The sequence below is a fragment of the Protopterus annectens genome, chromosome 10.part0 (genome assembly GCF_019279795.1).
Source record: "Protopterus annectens isolate FY-2018-M chromosome 10.part0, PAN1.0, whole genome shotgun sequence".
Classification (NCBI taxonomy): domain Eukaryota; kingdom Metazoa; phylum Chordata; order Ceratodontiformes; family Protopteridae; genus Protopterus; species Protopterus annectens.
The window spans coordinates 16,656,419-16,675,169 of record NC_056744.1 but is presented as its reverse complement, the minus strand read 5'-3'; the positions used below and the strand labels follow the sequence as shown (position 1 = coordinate 16,675,169).

General features: G+C 39.2%; 1 protein-coding gene across 3 annotated transcripts in view; it reads left to right on the top strand.

The window, feature by feature from the left end:
* The window catches only part of MYO15B (myosin XVB), a 1,190,858-nt gene that overhangs the window by 403,185 nt on the left and 768,922 nt on the right, over window positions 1–18,751 (top strand). The window lies entirely within an intron of this gene.

Below are 18,751 nucleotides of genomic sequence, written 5' to 3'. Positions count from 1 at the left end.
TCATAAACAAAGACATCGGTAACCTCCAAACTCTGTACAGCACCCAGTTCAGATTTGTGAAAGGCAGATCATGCCTTCTGAACCTGATCAACTTTTTTGAGGCAGTCATCAAAGCCGTAGACAAGGGTAAGGGAGTTCACACAGCCTATCTTGACCTCACCAAGGCTTTCGACACCATCCCCCATTCTGGAATTATAGCTAAACTCACTAAACTAGGTATAAATGCCTACGTCACAAGATGGGTTGCCATCTGGCTCACTGACAGAACCCACACTGTAAAAGTTGCAGACTCCAAATCTGACTTCAAACCAGTGAAAAGTGGAGTACCACAGGGTTCAGTCCTGGGACCTCTCCTGTTTGGTATCTACTTGGAGCCATAGTGGAGTCCCCAAATGATGTGGACATCCTACAGAAGGGCCTCACTGAGACAGATGCCCAGTGTCAAAGGCTTGGCCTTAAGCTCAATGCCAAAAGGTGCATTGTCATCCCCTTTGGTAAAAACTCTGTACCCATGAACTACCACATAAACAGCAGTCTACTTAATGCTGAATGTGTGATAAGAGACCTTGGAGCCCAGGTGGGCAGTAGTCTCTCCTTTGATAATCACATCACCACAGTAGTCAGGAAATCCTTCTATGTGGCACACCTCATCACAAAAGGGTTATCATCCAGGAAAAAAGTGGTCATTGTTCCCCTCTACTCTGCACTCATTAGACCCATTATAGAGTACAACACCCCTTTTGGAATGTACCTCACAAGACATCAGTAAAGCTGGAGTTTTTTGAGATGGTCAGTGTAGGGCATCTGTTTGAAACCAGTAATCCTCTTTGTAAGGTACTTCTGTGGCCTTTCCAGCTGCTGCCTACTCTGAGGAGATCTTTGCCTAACATCTAAAGCTATGTTAAACCCAGAGCTGTTGGACATGCTACACCTTAAGAAATCCCAATCCCTCCGAGCTACATGCTCTAGTGATATAAACCTTGTCACCACAATAAACAGGACATGCTGGAGGGATAGATTCCTGTCCCAGAGACTTCCTATACTCTGGAACAAACTACCCATTTATGTCCAGCAAAGTTCGTCATTAGCACTCTTCAAAAAAAATCTTGATGAGTGGATAGGAAATAGGAAATATACCCCAGGGATCACTTCTGTGGCTCTGCTCAACAGGGGCACAGGAAATTAACTTTCTTGGATGGCGTAAGCCAGGAAACCTTGTTGGCTAGGCTTACGTAGGCCCTTGGGCTAATAGCCTAGTACCTACCTGTGCTTATTTAGGCCCTTGGGCCGATAGCCTAGTACCTACCTAAGAACCTATATGATTTAGACCCGTGTATATATATATATATATATATATATATATATATATATATATATATATATGTGTGTGTGTGTGTGTGTGTGTGTGTGTGTGTGTGTATATATATATATATATATATATATATATATATATATATATATATGTGTGTGTGTGTGTGTGTGTGTGTGTGTGTGTGTGTGTGTGTGTGTGTGTGTGTGTGTGTGTGTGTTATTTATTTATTTTACATTTTTTCACATGGTGATGTCTGACTGGGCTGGGGGCCCATTTTCAGTGGAGACCCGGGGAGAAAAGCTCGAAAAAAAAAACATTGATTGAAAATACAGACATGGTTAAGAACACACATATTACAAATATTTAGTATTTTAGTTAACATAAAACATACGTTTGTAAGCATAGACAAAATTGGAGAATTGAAAAATAACAAAATTACATAATGTAGCAGAGAAGACAAAACATTAGATTTACTAATGATAAGTTCGTAAACCTAGTCAAAATTAAGAATTGAAAAATACCAAAGTTACATAAAGTAGCAGAGAAGACCAAAATGTTATAGATGGTACATTATAACAAATTCAGGGTGTTGTTCCAAGATGAGTTATGTGGTGGGAGCATGGGTGTAGGAGATACTGAATAGGATAATGGTAGACATGCATAACTTAGTGAATAAGTAATGTGAACATTAAGCTGATGAAAGGGAAAGGATCCAAATGGTGTATTCATTTCAACAAATTTAGAATGTTGTCACAGTGTGTGAAAAATATCAGTCATATGAGAGTGTCCTGGTGATGGAAGCTACAGTTAGGAAAGGGGGGGTTGGTTTAGGTGATATAATTAGCCAGGCAATGAGCAGGAGTATAGCCTGTTAGAGTGTATTTAACAGTGAATAAAAGGTTGAAAGTAATTCTGTTACAAATATGTAACATAAATAAGGTATAAAATAAAGCTTGCTTAAATGCAGAAACAGAGTTTAGTAATATGTGACCAGCATCCATACTAAATGACCATGGCTTGGAAAATAAGGAACCTGCTGAATGGACATTTTTCCCTTACAGACTTAAAAACAGGATGTATGCCATAGCAAAAATGCAAAATCTGCTTTTAAAGAATGGACAATGACACTGTGGCAATGTGTTTCCTTAAAAACATGTTTTTCTACATGGACAACAGGACATGTTTATCAGCACTGGCACAAGAACAGATGTTCTTATACAAAGATCCAAATAGAATACAGGATGTTCACACTGTCAGTAAAACTGGCTTCTTATAAATTCAGCAAAAATGTGACAAGACATTGTTAAACAAGGAAGCTTAAAAATAATATTATCAAGTCAGCATTTGCGTCAGCATCTGCAACAATTAGTATTGTTTCTACAGAATGAGCAATTCTCCAAAATAGAATACCAAGAGGAAATGTATATGTATGTGCATGACTAAAATTGTATATAAAGATCTGTATTAATCCAGTTATGTTAGGGGTATTGGTAGGGGCACATTTGTCTCGAGGTAAATGTTATATCACATCATCTGTACTATATGAGAAGTAAAGTGGAACAGTACTTTAAGCTGTAATAGAAGTATGTGTGGTTTATTATAAAAGTTATTGGTTACGGCTCTTAAAGACAGGTGCTGCAAAGTATATTCTCTCATCAGTGTATATTCTACAAGTTTCTGTATGCAACAGACTGTGAATGCAAATATAACCAGACTTTGATTTTAGCAGAATCTAAACAACAAGATTGAGTGTTAGACTTCAAATCCATCACAGTAAGCAGTGCCATATAATTTTTCATAGCCAGTGATTGGTAAGGTTTTCTTTCAGAAGCAGCTTGAATTTCTAAGCATTTGAGGTGTTTAATATGTGTTGGGGTTTTGAGTTCTATGTACTGGACACTTTGTTAGATAACAGAGAGTCCCCAAAGGAGTTGTTGGATTTTGTGACCTTTAGTAGAAGTTTGTTGGAGGACCTTAGAGATCTGTAATTGTTATTTGCTTGAACTAAGTCTTTGAGAGTAGGGCAGTTTTGATGTTGAAAGATGATGGAGTAGGTGATGTTTAGTTGGTTTAGGGATAGTAGGTTAGATAGTTCGATACAACTGAGTTTGTGAAGTGCAGTTGTGTGCTCTGTGTTTCTGGTTTGTAGCAAACTTGGCTGTTTTATTGCAGCAGGACTCTAGTTTACTTGAATCTGTTTTTCACAGGTTAGTGAAGATATGAACAGAGTATAGGAGGATGGATAGCAGGAGTGTTCTGGCTGTGGCTAGTCTAGTGTTGTTGGTAAGGTATGGTTTGGCTCTGTAGAGTGTGCCAAGTTTAATGTGAACATTTTTGATGGTGAGTGCTATGTGTTTGTCAAATTTTAGGCAGTTGTCAATTATGACTCCTAGAAGTTTCATTTGATCTACAGATTTGATTTTTGTATTGTTGTAGTAGTAGATAATGCGGGGGGAGGAGGGTTGTAGAAAACATTCGTTTTGTTTGGTTTGAGTATTAGTTGGTGGTCAGTAAGATAGTTTTCTACATCATGGAGTAACTTTTGTTTTTTTTCTTGGAGTTCAAGAAGGGTGGTGAAATGGCAGATAATGGAGGAATCATCTGCATATTGACCGATAGAGGCTAGTTGAGTGGTGTTGCTGAGGTTGTTGGTGAATATGATGAAAAGTAGAGGTCCAAGGACAGAACCTTGAGGAAAACCAACAGTGACGGGTTGGGGTGGGGAGACACTGTTATCCCATTTGAATGATTGCTGTCTGTCAGAAAGATAGCTGTAAAACCAAGTTAGAGAGTATTGGGTGAGGTTGTAAAATGAAGTTTGTTGAGTAGTTTTTGCTGGGATACTGCATCGAAAGCTTTTGACATGTCAAGGAAAATGGATGAGACTAGTTGGCCTTGATTTTTGAGGAAGTTTACAGTATTAGTAAAACTTTTTAGGGCTGTACTGGTGCTGTGCTTAGGTCTGAAACTGTGTTGGAAATTGGATAAGAGGCTATTATTAAATAAATAGTCATGGAGTTGTTTATGAATGTATTTTTCCAGAATTTTGGCTAGATGAGGGAGAATAGCAATGTGCCTGTAGTTTGAAAAATTTGTAGAAGGGCCACCTTTGTGTAGGGGATATTTTCCAGAGCTTAGGTATGTATTGTTTGGAAATAGAGCAGATGATTAGTACTGAAATTGGATAACAGATGGAATCAGCAGCCAGTTTCAGAAATTCATTTGATGACCGATTAGCTGTAGGGCTGAGGGTTTTGATTTGTACAGGAGTTTTTTTATGTAGCAAGTTTGTATGGGCTTGGTGAAAAATGAGATATGGTTGGATCCTGGAATGTTTGGCACTGTAAAAGGGGCACTAGTAGTATTGTTTATGAGGGATGTTATGGATTTGATGAAATCTGTGTTTAATTGGGATGCTATACTGTCGGTAGTATTGGAGGTGGTGGGTGATGGGGTAGTTGATCGTCCTGGTTGAAGGAGTTGTTTGATATTTGAGCAACATTTTTGAGGGTTGTTCTGGTGTTATAATTGGTTTGTCTGAAAATATGACTTTTTGTTGTTTTTAATTTGCTTTTTGGCCAGGTTTCATAATTGGTGATAAAAGATAAGGTTTTCTCTGTTTTTAGTAGCTTGGTATATTGACCAAGCTCTGTCCCTTTGTTTGAGTAATAGTTTGGTGTCTGTTGTAAGCCATGGTAATTGTTTAGCTTTGACATGAGTTTTTCTAGGTTATTTAAAATTTTGAGGAATGTGTCATTGAAGTGTTGAGCAGCAAAGTCTAACTGGAGGTGTTTTAAAGGAGACTTGCATTGCTGAAGTAGTGTGTTGAATATGGTAGGGGAGTTTTTTTTATTTTTTGCTGCAAACATGTTTAAATATAATGTTATTTGGGATACATATCCATTGCCTAAGAAAGAAGGTTGGTGAATGGTCACTTAGGCAGTCTGGTAACCAGCCTGCTTAGTGACAGAGGTTGGGCTTGTTTGTTAGTATCCAGTCCAGGATTGTTTGTTGCTGTGTTTATCTATACGGGTGGGAGAGTGTATGGTCTGTGATAAGTTGTAGAGGTTAATAAAGTTGGAGGGATTTTCAGAGGACCAGGTGTGCCAGTCCAAGATAAAGCCTACTAGGATTATTGTTTCCTAGTTGAATATTGGAGATGACCAGCAAAGAAGGTTTTCTATGTTGGATTGTTTATTTCCTGGAGGGAAGTAGGTAGTGACTATTATTATAGTTTCTTGGGTGTTTATTTGTAGGTGTGTTATTATTTCATAGTCGGCAAGCTCTGGTGGTTTATGTTTTAGGTGTTCTAGTTTGAGTGTATCTTTAAACATGATTGCTATTCCTGTCAAGTCTTATTATATTGTAGCCTTGGGTTAATATTTCTTCACCTTTTATGGGGTTTCAGCCAGGTTGCAGTTAAGGTAGCTATATCAGGTGAGTAAAGGTCAAGGGTAGCATGGAAATCTTCTACTTTGTTTAGAATGCTACTTAGATTCATGTTAATAATTAAGAGGTCGGAGTTATTGAGTTTTGTACTAGGGCTGTTGGGTGGATGACTGCTATTGTACTGTTTGGGTGTGTTTTTTAAGAGAGGGGTAGTGGGTTGTAAGGTCCCTGAGTTAATAAGGGGAGTTGGATGTAGGAATCCTGGGTTAGGGTGTATATCCCCTTGTAGCTTGATTTGAGTGAATGTAGAAAATGGTCTGTGATTTTGGATAACAATCTGGAATATTTATGGAGTATGTGTCATAGTGGTCGTGTGTAGGCATATTTGAATTTGAAGAACAGTGTTTTGGAGTTACTGTATGGTTGTGGTGATATGTGTATGTTTGCACTGGGTGTGCTGTGGATTGAGTTGCATGGGTGTGTTGGGAAGTAGCTGTTAGTGACTTGCAGTTTGTAATAGGAGGTGGTTTGGCAAGCAAGGATGAGTAGGCATAATAATGCAGTGAGAGGTGGGTGGCAGAATATTTGTTGAAAGCATGGTTGTGTGAAGGCGGTGATGAGGTGAAGCAAGAAGTGGGACGGATAGTGGTAGCAGTTAAATAGCTTTGGTTATAATGGGTAGTATTAGAGACTTCATGTAGAGAGAGTATGTATGTTGGGGTAGGTATATTCTGGGGAAGGAAGTGTTGGGATTGGTTAAACGGAAAGTCTAGAGGAGGGGTTGGATAGTAGATGTGGAGTTAGGAGTAGAATGTGAGTGATAGGTTAATATGAATGAAGGGGTGTGGTTTGGTTAACCTTAAATGTAGGGATAGTGGGGGGGTGTGGGAATTGGGGGTATAGTAGGGGAGCGAAGTGAGCCAAGTGGAGTGAGGGTGAATGAAGTGGGTTTAAACACCGAGGCAGGACCAGACAGCAGTAAAAAAATATCAGTTACCTCATGGAGCAGTAGGTCAGTGCCAGCAGTATGGTGTCAAGTTAATGTAAAACTAAAACTGTTGGAGGACTGTTTGTTAGGTTTTCTACCTAGAGACTGGGGATTAATTTTAAGAAATACCTGAGGTAGGGTAACAAAACACTGTTTGGGGATATGGGTGGATGTAAATCTATGATGTAGTATCCTACTTGGTGTGCATGCCACTATTCTTTTCAGATAAAAGAATTAAGTAGCATGAACAAGGCTGCAGTTTTGAGGCTGGACATACATTGCAGTCTTTACAGACTTCAGACTGGATATATGCTTGGATCATGATCATGTGATGCAGAAGTTGAGATTTTGGGCATTCACTTCAGGAGTGAACACTCGTAGATGAGAGGGATACTGGGACTGTAAAAGAAAAGAACAATTAGGATGGTGGGACTATGAGAGACTAGAAAGCAGAATTAAACAGATTTCATAAGTTTGCTAGTTTAAAACAAAAAATTAACTCTTATTTGTGAGGCTGCTACGTAGGGTCTACATCAACTATCTTTGAACACTAAAGCAGTGAAGCACTTCAAGATAAAAAAATGTACAAGAGCATAACTGAAGGGACCTTAGTATGAAAACAAAATACAGTTTATTTGGAGGCTAAAGGCATCATACTATGCAACTAAGGCATGAAAACAAAATACAATTTAGATGGAGGCTAAGCTAAGGAATAAGAGAAAGCAGATGACCAAATAAGTATAACTTTAAAATCTGTAGTTTTGTGCTCATTTAACTGGAAAACTAAAGTGGCTATATAACAGCACAATGAGTATGGATAATAAGAAGTGGAAATAATGTTAACACGTAATCATATGTGCGATAACCTCTCTGGAAAAAAATCTCAATTACAAATGGCAGCTTAAAACACACTCATGAAATATTAATCCTAAACACCAGCGCTATTGTAAATGAATAAGCATTATAACATATCCACTTTAAGAGACTGATTTGCAATATGTAACAAACAAGCTAGTACACTGATGTATTGTGGTCGTTCGCTATTATTAGCCTTTGACCACATGATATAGACCCCAGCTGCTCCCAGCAACCTGCGTTCAATGTGTTTGCCATGTAATTATTTTACACAAAGCAAAGCTATAACCATTGTATTTATAATGTAATGTTTTTTTTCTGCTCTTTTGAGGTTACCTATGTATTCTGCTAGTGAATAGTGCGTAGTTTGAACTGTGCTGTTATCTGTTTGGTAACCTTGGCTCTGCGCCATTACAATACATCCATGTGCTAGCTTGTTTGTTACATATTGCAAATCAGTCTCTTTAAAGTGGAGCAGCTGCAGCTACAAACCCTACTTGCCTACTTTTAAAAATGGTGTCCACTGCAACCCAGAGTATAATAAACTCAAAATATACATACACGTTTGACATTTGATATTTGTATGCCTCCCGATAATGTACAGATTATTGTTTTCTCAAATCTAGTTCTTGTTCTTCCTTATGTTTCAGAAAAAAGCACATGCTTGTATTCTGTTAGAGAAGATAGAGAAGAACAACAACAGAAGAAAGTGAGCCTGTATTTTTTTGTCTGTGACTAATAGAGCTGCTTTCTTTTACCTGCTCCATTTTGTTTTTTGTTTTAAGAAATCTGCTTGGCCTCGTATTTTTATTCTATGTGAGAGAGGGATACTTAAATTACCTAGGCTGCATGTTTCACATGCTTTATCATTGGTTAAATTGTCTCTTGTGTGATGCTTAAATACAGAGTAAATTTCTGGGCCTTTGTCTTTTCTGAAAAGATTTCAAGTCTTCATAAATCAAAGCACTGCTGGTGATTCCCTGCTGGGTGAGGAAAGTAAACCTATATTTGTAAGTGTGAGTGACAGTGCTGCTTTCTGTTTTACCTGCTTCATTTTGTTTTCTGTTTTAAGAAATCTGCTTGGCCTGGTGTTTTTTGGTCTGTGTGAAAGATAGACACAAATTATCTAGACTGCACATTTCACGTTTTTTCATTTGTTAAATTGTCCGTTGAGTGATACCTAAATACACTGCCAATTTTTGGTCCTTTGTTTTTCTCTGAAAAGATTTCAAGCCGGTATTAACTGAAGCAATGCTGGTGAGTCCCAGCTAATTTTGTTTTTCCCACCCAGGCTCCCCTTTGTTTATTTGCTTTTTAAAACTGGTGATTTTAAGCTGCCCACCCCTACTATAAATTGAGCTTAATAAACTCCTTCTTTCACTGCTGTTGCTTATATTGAAAAAAGTGGATTTTGCCTCTCATTGTTTGTCCTACTGATTTACATGATCTGAATTCATTATCTAGCAGCTGTTGGATAAAGTACTGTATTTTTACACTCTAGCAAGTAATTGTTTTTACATCAAGAGGTCAGTGGACTTTACATCTAGTGTACTCAGAGGTAGCCTGGTCTGTTTAGGCTGAGGAAACACTTGAAATTTCTCCATGTAGTTTTTTTGGCTGGATGACTTATTAATCAGCTTATCTTGTTTGCAGTGCCTTTAATAAATTCTGTACAATTCAGTGGCTCTTGGCTCATTTATACAAAGCAAAGTACTTTTATTGAATAATCACACTTTTAAAATCTCCTTAAAGTACACTGCTGTATCCATATCTTTTTCTGTTTGTGGTAACATTTCATATCTTTTTAGTTTGTTTGTAGTAGCATTTTACTCCAGGCACTCCTTTACTGTGCTTTTACATTAGGAGAACTGTGATAATTCATCTAGTGGCAGTAGGTGTTTAACTGGTCTACTGGGAAACACACAAAAGAGCTCTAAGCATTTTTTGCACTTCTCTTATATACTGTGACTGTACTTCAGCAAGTTAAAAAAAACTGTACTGTCTGCTGCTGCTTTAAGTAGTTAGTTTCACTGTGTTACATTGTATCTGTTAGTTGCACGGCTATTGTAAGTGGTTCGTGTGATCTTGTTACACTTGGGCTCCAAACCAGCTGTTCTACATTAAGAAGATGTTTTTCTGCACCTTGTGGCAGAGGTGTGCGTAGTTAACTTAAAAAATTATTTCACTTTGCTTGTATTTAAGCCTTGCATTTGTGCGGTGCTGCTGTTCCTTCAGCAGTGGTTAGCAGTGCTCTGTATAGATGCAAATGTCTAGAACATCAGTTTTTCCCTAAATCGCTGTCAATGAAACCCTTCCAACCTTTTCTGCTGCTCTAGGAGCAACTCAGTTGTACACTGAGCAGCATTGCCATATTGATCAACCTTAGCCTACTTAAAGTATAGGTCCCTCTTGTAGTCTCAGCACTACCAGCACAGTCCAGTCAAACTTAACTCATTCCCTTCCTTAACAAAACATAAACTAAAAGCCTGCTATTATGGATGGGCAGTTTTCCATCATCTCTCTGGTCAGCCTGATAGACATGGGCATCCTCAGGCAATGTAACAATTGTCACATGTATCCTGGCAACAACTTACTCTTGAAACAAGCAATGAGGCAAGACTCTCACATAAGGAAAAAATGGAATGCCAAACAGGTTGTTAGCACACACACACACTTCTGACAGTAAATAAGGACATGACACATAAATCCACAGATGCGGAGGTACTCACCAGTAACTTACCAAAAGTTTAGAGGCCTCCCAAATGGAAACCACTTACACACATAATGCAAAAAACAACCACAACATATAATAACACACTCACACCAGTTTCTCAACAAATAAGCCCATAAGTCGTAACACCACAATGTGATCATAGGTGACTCCATTGTGAGACACATGGATGTTCCCCTCACCAGGCTGGATAAGGCTCGGGTTACGGTTAGCTGCCTATCAGGTTGCAGGATCCATCAAGTCACTCAAGCACTCAAGTCACTCAACTAAAAGTACCAGTATAACTCCATCATAGTCCATGTTGGGGTGAATGACTTGAGATGTACTTCACTGGAGTATATGAAGAGAGACATGACGGGACTCTCAGGTTATGTGATACAGCCAGGTAAAAGCCTAGCCTTAAGCAGCATTCTACCTTCTCCAAGGATGATGCCACAATGCAAACAAAAAATGATTGACTTTAACAATTGGCTTAGCTTCTGCTGTCAGTCCAAGGGGATCCAATATCTGTCAACCTATGAAGACATGGTTAATAAGGCACACTGCTGTGCCAAAGATGGTCTGCACCTGTCTCCTCTAGGCTTTTTGATACTGGCAAAGGCATTAGCTACCCCTATTGTGCTTTTTTTAGGCAAGTGTCAAAATAAACAACCTCCCAAAATAACAAAATCCTCTCTAGATAAAGTCAAGGTATTGCTGCTTAATGCTATGGAGTCTAAACAAGAAATTGCATTTGAAAGCAATCCTTACTTTGGAAAATGCTGCTATCTGTGCAGTCACCAAGACATGGTTCAAAGGCATGGAAAGCACCCAAGCCATGCAGGGCTACTATGCCTTCCATACATGCAGACCACAAACTGAGCATGAAGGAACCAAAGGAGGGGGAGGTGTATCAATCTTTATTAAGGATAAGTATGCCTCTCTTGAGCTACTCCATGTACAATTAACTATAGGTAAAGCCCCCAACACATCATAGCTAACTATAGATCCCCAATCATGAAACAGAAAAAAGCATACCCCATACTTGCACTTACCAGAGTCACTTGCCATACAGCACAACATCTTACTTATAGGTGATTTTAATTATCCTTTCATCGACTGGGAAGCATACATGACTATAAACATGCTGACTTAGAGGATGAGGTTCTTGAACTTTGTCAATGCAAATGCTCTGGAACAGCTAGTCAGCACACCCCACAAGAGGCTCAGATGTCCTGGACATAGTACTCACTAACATGGGAGAGCATTGTACCCCCTGTGTGATGTCCTCCCTGGGAAGATCAGACCGTAAATTAGTCTTGTTTGATGTAATTATAAGACCAGATACCCCATCAGGCTCAAAAATGCTTAAGAATTATAAGTGATGGTATAAGAAGCTTAAAAGCCCCCTCAAACACAGATAACACAGACTTCTCTGTAGAGGTGTACACCAATCCCCTGTATAACCTTTTAAGCAGGTGTACAGGATCGGCTGTACCTGACAGGATTAAAACCAGGTCTTGCCAACAAAACAAGCCATCCTGGTGGACCCCTACTATAAACAGGCTATACAACAGTAGAAAGAAACTAATGTCCATGAATAAGAGGAAACTGACTCAGCAGAGGAAAAAATGTCTCTCTAGCGTAAACTAGCCAGTTAGAGAGCTTGTCAAGTCCTCCTAATTAATTATGAAAAATAGCCTCCCTAACTAAGGATAATCACAAGGCGTTCTTTAACTATGTCCAGAATCTAAAAGGGAATAACCAGCTATGCACTGAACTGATTGTGGATGACACCACCCATACTCAACTGGAGGTAATAGCCAATCTGCTATTTGACAGCTTTGGAGCAAACTTCACCCCCCCGTCCCCCCCGTCCCCTTCAGTCATCCCCCACAGTGTACCTGCCACCATTCTTCAACCTATTATCTCAAGAGGGCAGGTCATCTTGGTGCTGTCCAAGGCCAAAAACATGGCATCAGTGGGACCAGACAACATCCCAAGTTGCCTTTTAAAAAACTTAAAACATTACCTAGCAAGCCCACTTGGATCCCTGTTTAACCACAGACTGTGAACTGGTTATGTTCCAGCGGAATGGAAGACAGCAACAATAATTCCTCTCATAAAGGTGGACCATCAACCGTCCCTGGGAATTATAGGCCCATAAGCTTGACTAGCCTCATCTGTAAGGGTATGGAAAGAATCATTATAGACCTTATTAACAAAAACATAGGTAATCTCCGAACTCTAAACCCTACCCAGTTTGGATTCATTAAAGGTAGATCAGGACTGTTAAATATGATCGATTTCTTCAAGAAAGTCACCAAGGCCCTTGACGGGGGAAATACAGTGCATGCCACCTGTATTGACCTAGCCAAGGCATTTAACACAATTCTCCACTCAGGTATTATAGAGAAATTCTCCCAACTGAGAATTAATCCCTACATTACTAGATTGGTAACCAACTGTGGCTTGCCGACAGAACACATACTGTCAAAGTGGGTGACTTCACCTCTAGCAAAAGACCAGTCACCAGTAGCATACCCAAACTGTTTGGAATTTATTTCTCAGAAGTCCAGACAAACTTGGATGGCCTGTGGCTGGCCAAGTTCTCTGACGTCTACAAACTGGGAGCAATCATTGAGTCCTGCAATGATGTTAATATACTGCAGACAGTGTTAATGCAGACAAATGATTGGTGCCAAAGCCATGTTTTAAAGCTAAATGTAAAAAAAAAAAATGCATTATTATTCCCTTTGGGAAAGCTGACATACCTGCTAATTACATTATAGACAGCACCCCTCTAAGTGTACACCCTGTGGTACGTGAGGTGGGTACTCAGGTTGATAGCAACCTGAACTTTGACCAGCATGTATCCACAGTAGTAAGGAAATCCTTCTATATGGCACATCTTATAAGTAAAGGCATCTTTACTTATAAAATATCAAAGAATGTTATAATTCCATTATACTCAACCCTCATCAGACCAATAATTGAGTAAAATGCTCCCTTTTGCATGTACATCACCAGACACCTGCAAACACTGGAGAGAACACAGAGATTTCTCACCAAGAAATTACAGAGTACACAAAACAAGTCTTACATGGAAATACTGAAAGCCCTATCACTGTATTCCGTCTCCTACAGGTGGCTGAGAGGTGACCTGTGCCTGGCTTACAGGGCAATCTCTACCTCGGCCCTGATGGAAATGCTACACATTCATAAATCAAACTGCACGAGGGTCACTAGCTCCACAGATGTTAACCTAGGCTCTGACATGAACAGGTCATAGTGGTGAGATAGATACATCTCTCAGAGATTGACACTTCTCTGAAACAAGCTTCCAATTCACACAAAACTGATCCCCTCCCTGACCCTCTTCAAACACAACCTAGATCAATGGATGGATGACTGCAAATTCGCTCAGATGACACAGGAAGTCATCATTAACTACCATACTACCTCTGCGAACTTCACTCACCTAACCACTGGCAATTGGGGCAACTCAGGATAAATACGGCTAGGCTTGTAAGGGTACTAGGGATGTTAGCCTGGTAACCTTCTATAAACCTATGAACCTATGAACTAGAAAACAGACCCGTTATTTTGCTGGTATCAAAGGAAGGCTCAAATTTTACAGTGTTGTGTGTTTCTATTGAGTTGTAAGCATTAAGAGGACTGGGGTGATTAGAATAAGCAACAGCATTTCTGGTTGACTTCTTAGGAGAAATAAATGATTATTATATTAACTGCACTTCACCTCAACTTAGAAATCTGAGTAAAACATATATAATTTAGAAAGGCTACTTCAAGAAATATACATAAATGCAAAACGTCTTACCATTCCTGGTAATAATTCACTAAAAACTGGATTTCCTGACAAAGGCCTAGAATCCTTGACTATGAAGAAAATAAACTGACTGATATGCAACCTTACATTCCTGGTATAGAAATTTTCATTAAACCAATAGAACTATAACACTCCAATCCACAGAAGGAAGCCTCACTTTTAATTTGTAATGCTCTTATTCATTTAACAAATGTTAAACAATAGTGTCTGACCGCTGCATTTTGTTTTTCACTTTGCAGTTACAAACAAATGGTGGTTTACTGTTGCATGTAAATCACCACTATTTTAGACAAGTGTAGAGCACCTTTATCTATTCAGATGGCAGTAGATTTTATGAGGACTGAGATTTCTTTTTGTTGTGATCTGAAGCTGCTGCATGCTCTTTTCTAGTTTTGTACTTTTAATCTATGTACAGTTACTGAAACCATGACTTCTAAAGTATGTGATAAGAAAAAAGATAATAACCTTAGGCGTATCTATCTTTTCCTGTTCTGCATCACAATATTTTATTTGACAGCATGATTATTTCCATAGCAGCAGACTCAGTTTATAGAAACTGCACTAAATCTGTGGACAGAGAGAGAGAGAGAGAGAGAGAGGGACAACTAGGTTGAGCAGCTATGGCTAATACCCAATGCTGGATCCAGCACTAGGTACCTAGGCAGTTACCTAAGGCCCACTGGCTGGGAGGGGGCCCACTGGTTAGGGTGCTGTCACAACATTTACTTTTTTCATTAAAAAAAATTCCATGTCCTCTTTAAGGGCATTCACACACACAGACACACACAGACACACACACACACACACACACACACACACACACACACACACACACACACACACACACACACACACACACACACACCTGTTCCTTGCTTCTTAGTTTTCACATTCCACTTGTGGAATTTAAATACAAGGAGACATTTCTGCTGCTTGCTTCTTCTTTGGCTCCTGACGTTCCTGCTGCTGCCTAGTCCTGCTTCTGTAAAATTAAGCAGCACAGACACTGATTGGAGGTAAGGTGGGGGGGGGGTTGTGTGAAATGCCCTAGTTCAGGGATGGCAGGTTAATTTGTTCCAGTGCAACCCCTGTGCCTTAATTATAGAAGAAAAGAGTCTAAATCCTCTTCAGATACTAAGCTGCTAAAAAGTATGTGTTTCAGTGCATTTTCAAGGAACTGAGTTTTACTACATTTTCAAGGAATTTTGAGATTCATTACACTTTCAAGGAACTGTGAGCATCAAGCGAAGAGAACTTTACTGCTGCTCATGTTAAGTTTGTTTACAAAGTGCAACTATTTTGTTTAGCAAATGGTATCACAATTATGCTAAATAATTTAAACTCATTGTTAGTAGCACAACAGGTGTCATACTTGCCTTTGTTGCAGAAGTTTATGACTTATGTAGATGAAGTGCTGATACTGTGTTGTACTTTAAGGGCAGTCCAGACTATGTCTTCCCTTGGATGAGATGCTTATTAACTATGAAACTGTTGTCAGTTTGCCATCCATTCCATATTGCAATATTACCTGCTTACCAATTTCATTTTTGATGTGACACAGGTAATTTATTCTTCAAGGGTAGCAGGCATTGAATTTGTACGTGACACTGAAATATAAAGTTGTGTGCTAGCAGTGATCTCTTAATTAGTTACAGATCTCTTTAATGTAGAATTATTCCAATGACTTTTACTTCTGCAGAGATAGTGCATATTGACTTGATATTTTTGGATTTTAATAACAGATGTTTGAGCAGCCTTTTATGATTTAAATATTCTGAATGGGGCAGTTTTGTTATAATTGTTTCATACATTTAGTTTCACTGTTGAACAGAAAAATGTTCAAAAAATAAATTTAGAACACACTATCACAAGTGGGGCTGTATTAAACAAGGAATATAATTTAATACAATCAGGGAGGTTAGTGAAAGAACACATGCATTTATGCATGATCCTAAAAATGTGTGCAGTGGGCCTATGGTTTGAAAACAGCCCAAAAGTAAAATTAATCAGCCACTGGACAAGATGCATTTTCTTTGAATGTGGGTTTCAACACTGTTTCAATGAATGTGAGTTTCAAGGGCAGAGAAGTTTACTATTAATGCTAAGTCTGTTTTCATTGTGAGTCTGTATTGTTTTGTTTAGCAAAGTTCAATTGATGTTAGTGCTGTAAAATTTGACAGATGGCAGTAGATTTTATCTGGAGCATTTCTCCCCGGGCCTCCGCTGAAAACAGGCTCTGTGGAACCTAGTCGGACTTTCCCGGTCAACAAATGTTAAGTAAAATAAAATAAAAATAAAATAAAAAAATTAAATTTGAAATAAAAGTTTTAAATTAAATCCAAACATCTGTAATCATTGTAGAAGTAAAGCAGAAAATAGTATCCACACTGAGAGGTTTAAACAGTGTTGATGGTAACTGGAGAGAAATAGCCAAGTAATGGGACACTGGAATGGCTGGGAGGGGGTCAGGGTGGGGATGAGTTAGGGGCCCAATACATTACCATGCCTAGGGCCACATTTGACCATGATCCAGCTCTGCTAATACCTGTCCTGTTTGCAGACTACCTTACAAATGATTCATATAGAGGAAACAGATGGAGGATGTGTCTGCTTGTTGAGTCATGATAATGTGGAGGGAATTCACACAGCAAAAACTTGACCAACATATGGATAGCAGTCTACATTTGGATGGCAATAAGTGGTTTACTATTAAAACAATGGTGTAGTTATCCATGCCTGCTGCCTATTCAAAATATGTTACGCTGCTTTGAGAACGGAAGGTTGACGATCTTTCTGTGCCTTCTGTTGACATCTGGCTGGTAAATGCCCCAACACCCACTGTGCATACACAAAACGTTGGTGGATGCTGCAGAAGCAGCAGACATTCTAGGCTTCATGTCAAGGAAATAAGGAGGATTTTCTGCTGCATTATTCAGACCACCGGAAGGCGAAGTACCAGACAATATCAAACCTCGAGACCACTAGGAGTATAAGGATCACAAGCAGCAGGAGGTATAGCTCCATAGTGCAATTAAGTTAGAAACCACATAAGGAGGAAATGTGAATGTGTGGGTATGGGAGCATTTTGTGTTGGGGTCATGCAGGAGCTGCATTTTGTATGAATTATGTCAGTGTGAAGAGACACCTTATGGAAGGCCCATGGGGACCTCCTTTTAATTTGCCATTGCCCTGTCTCCTTCCTCCTCCATCCACTTCTACTGTCATGATTTGGATCACCATCTTTCCATTATATTCCTTCTTTTACTTCAGGTTTCAAACCTTCACTCCTTAGTTTTACTCCCACTTCTCATCTACACAATCAGCCTTTTTTGTCTCCCTCCTTCCTCTTTTGTCTATTGTAACTCTAATATTCAGCTTTAGCACCTGTCCCTTACACTCCTATTTGTCCTTACTGCTATCATAGACAAGTGTTACTGTCTTAACAGTGCTCCATTATATTCCTTTACTATTCTAACCAGAGCATCTCTCCTTTATATTCCCTTAATGTCCTAACCATATTTATCAAACTAATTCCTGACATTCTACCAATTACATGCAAAAAGTGTACATACATTGTTTTTTTGTGTTGCTGTTAAATGTTTTCTGCTCAATATTTTTACCATCTTGTACCTATGTAAAGTAGTTAGTACAGATTCTTTTTTGTTATTTGTAAATCACTGTACATTACATTGATTACTGATTGTACATGACTACCAGCTTGTTAATGTTTTTGACTGAAATGGCACTTCTTGTCCAGCTGGGGTATCCCATCAGGCAAAACGAATGAATGAATGAATGAATGAATGAATGAATGAATAAGTAATTAAAAATAAATAAAATCTTTGGTGATGCAAGTAGTTTGGCTAATGACCTGAGAAACCACTAGCAGTATCATTTTATAGCAGTTCCTTTTTACCGTACACAGCAGCACACCTCAAACACCCCATTCTCCCATCACCTCTGTGGGTGTACCATTGTCCTTAATGCTGTTGCAGTAGCCCTTATCAGTATGCTGCAATGGGATGAGGTGCCGCTGTGGCCTAGTGACACTTGGGGTATATGCTTGTCCTCCTGCTGCACTCGGTGTACTGCACCAAATGTATGCATTCCTGCCTCTGAATGTATAAGGTTATGCCTTGTCAGGATCCAGCTGGAAATGCATGTATATATGCAAAGAAACACAATAACACAGCCATGACCCTCATTAGGTGGTAGTACTGCTGCAAAGAATAATAAAACCTCCCAGGGATGAGAAGGCAGGCCACCAACTACTGCTTCTTACCTCTCTGACCAGTCTTCTACTGTCAAAAATGGAACATAAACTCCAGCTCAGCCTGAAAAATTAGTGCAAGTCTTTAAGGGATTACAAAACCTTAGTCTGGACTTTAAGCTGCAGGACCCCAGACTATTAACTGTCAAATGCTTAGATGAGACATGATCCAAATGTAGAGAATAGTGGGATCTCCATTTTGTCAAGTACAACTATGATAAGTGTGGAAGGAGCATCTCAGCTGGGATACTGATTGAGAGGCATCAATCCTGTGATGCAGAGGCCTGGAAATCTGACTGCTATCCAGATTCAAGAAGCAGGTCTAAGTACTGCGTCAACTGACCATGGGGCAGTAGTAAGTGACTAATGCTAGCTTG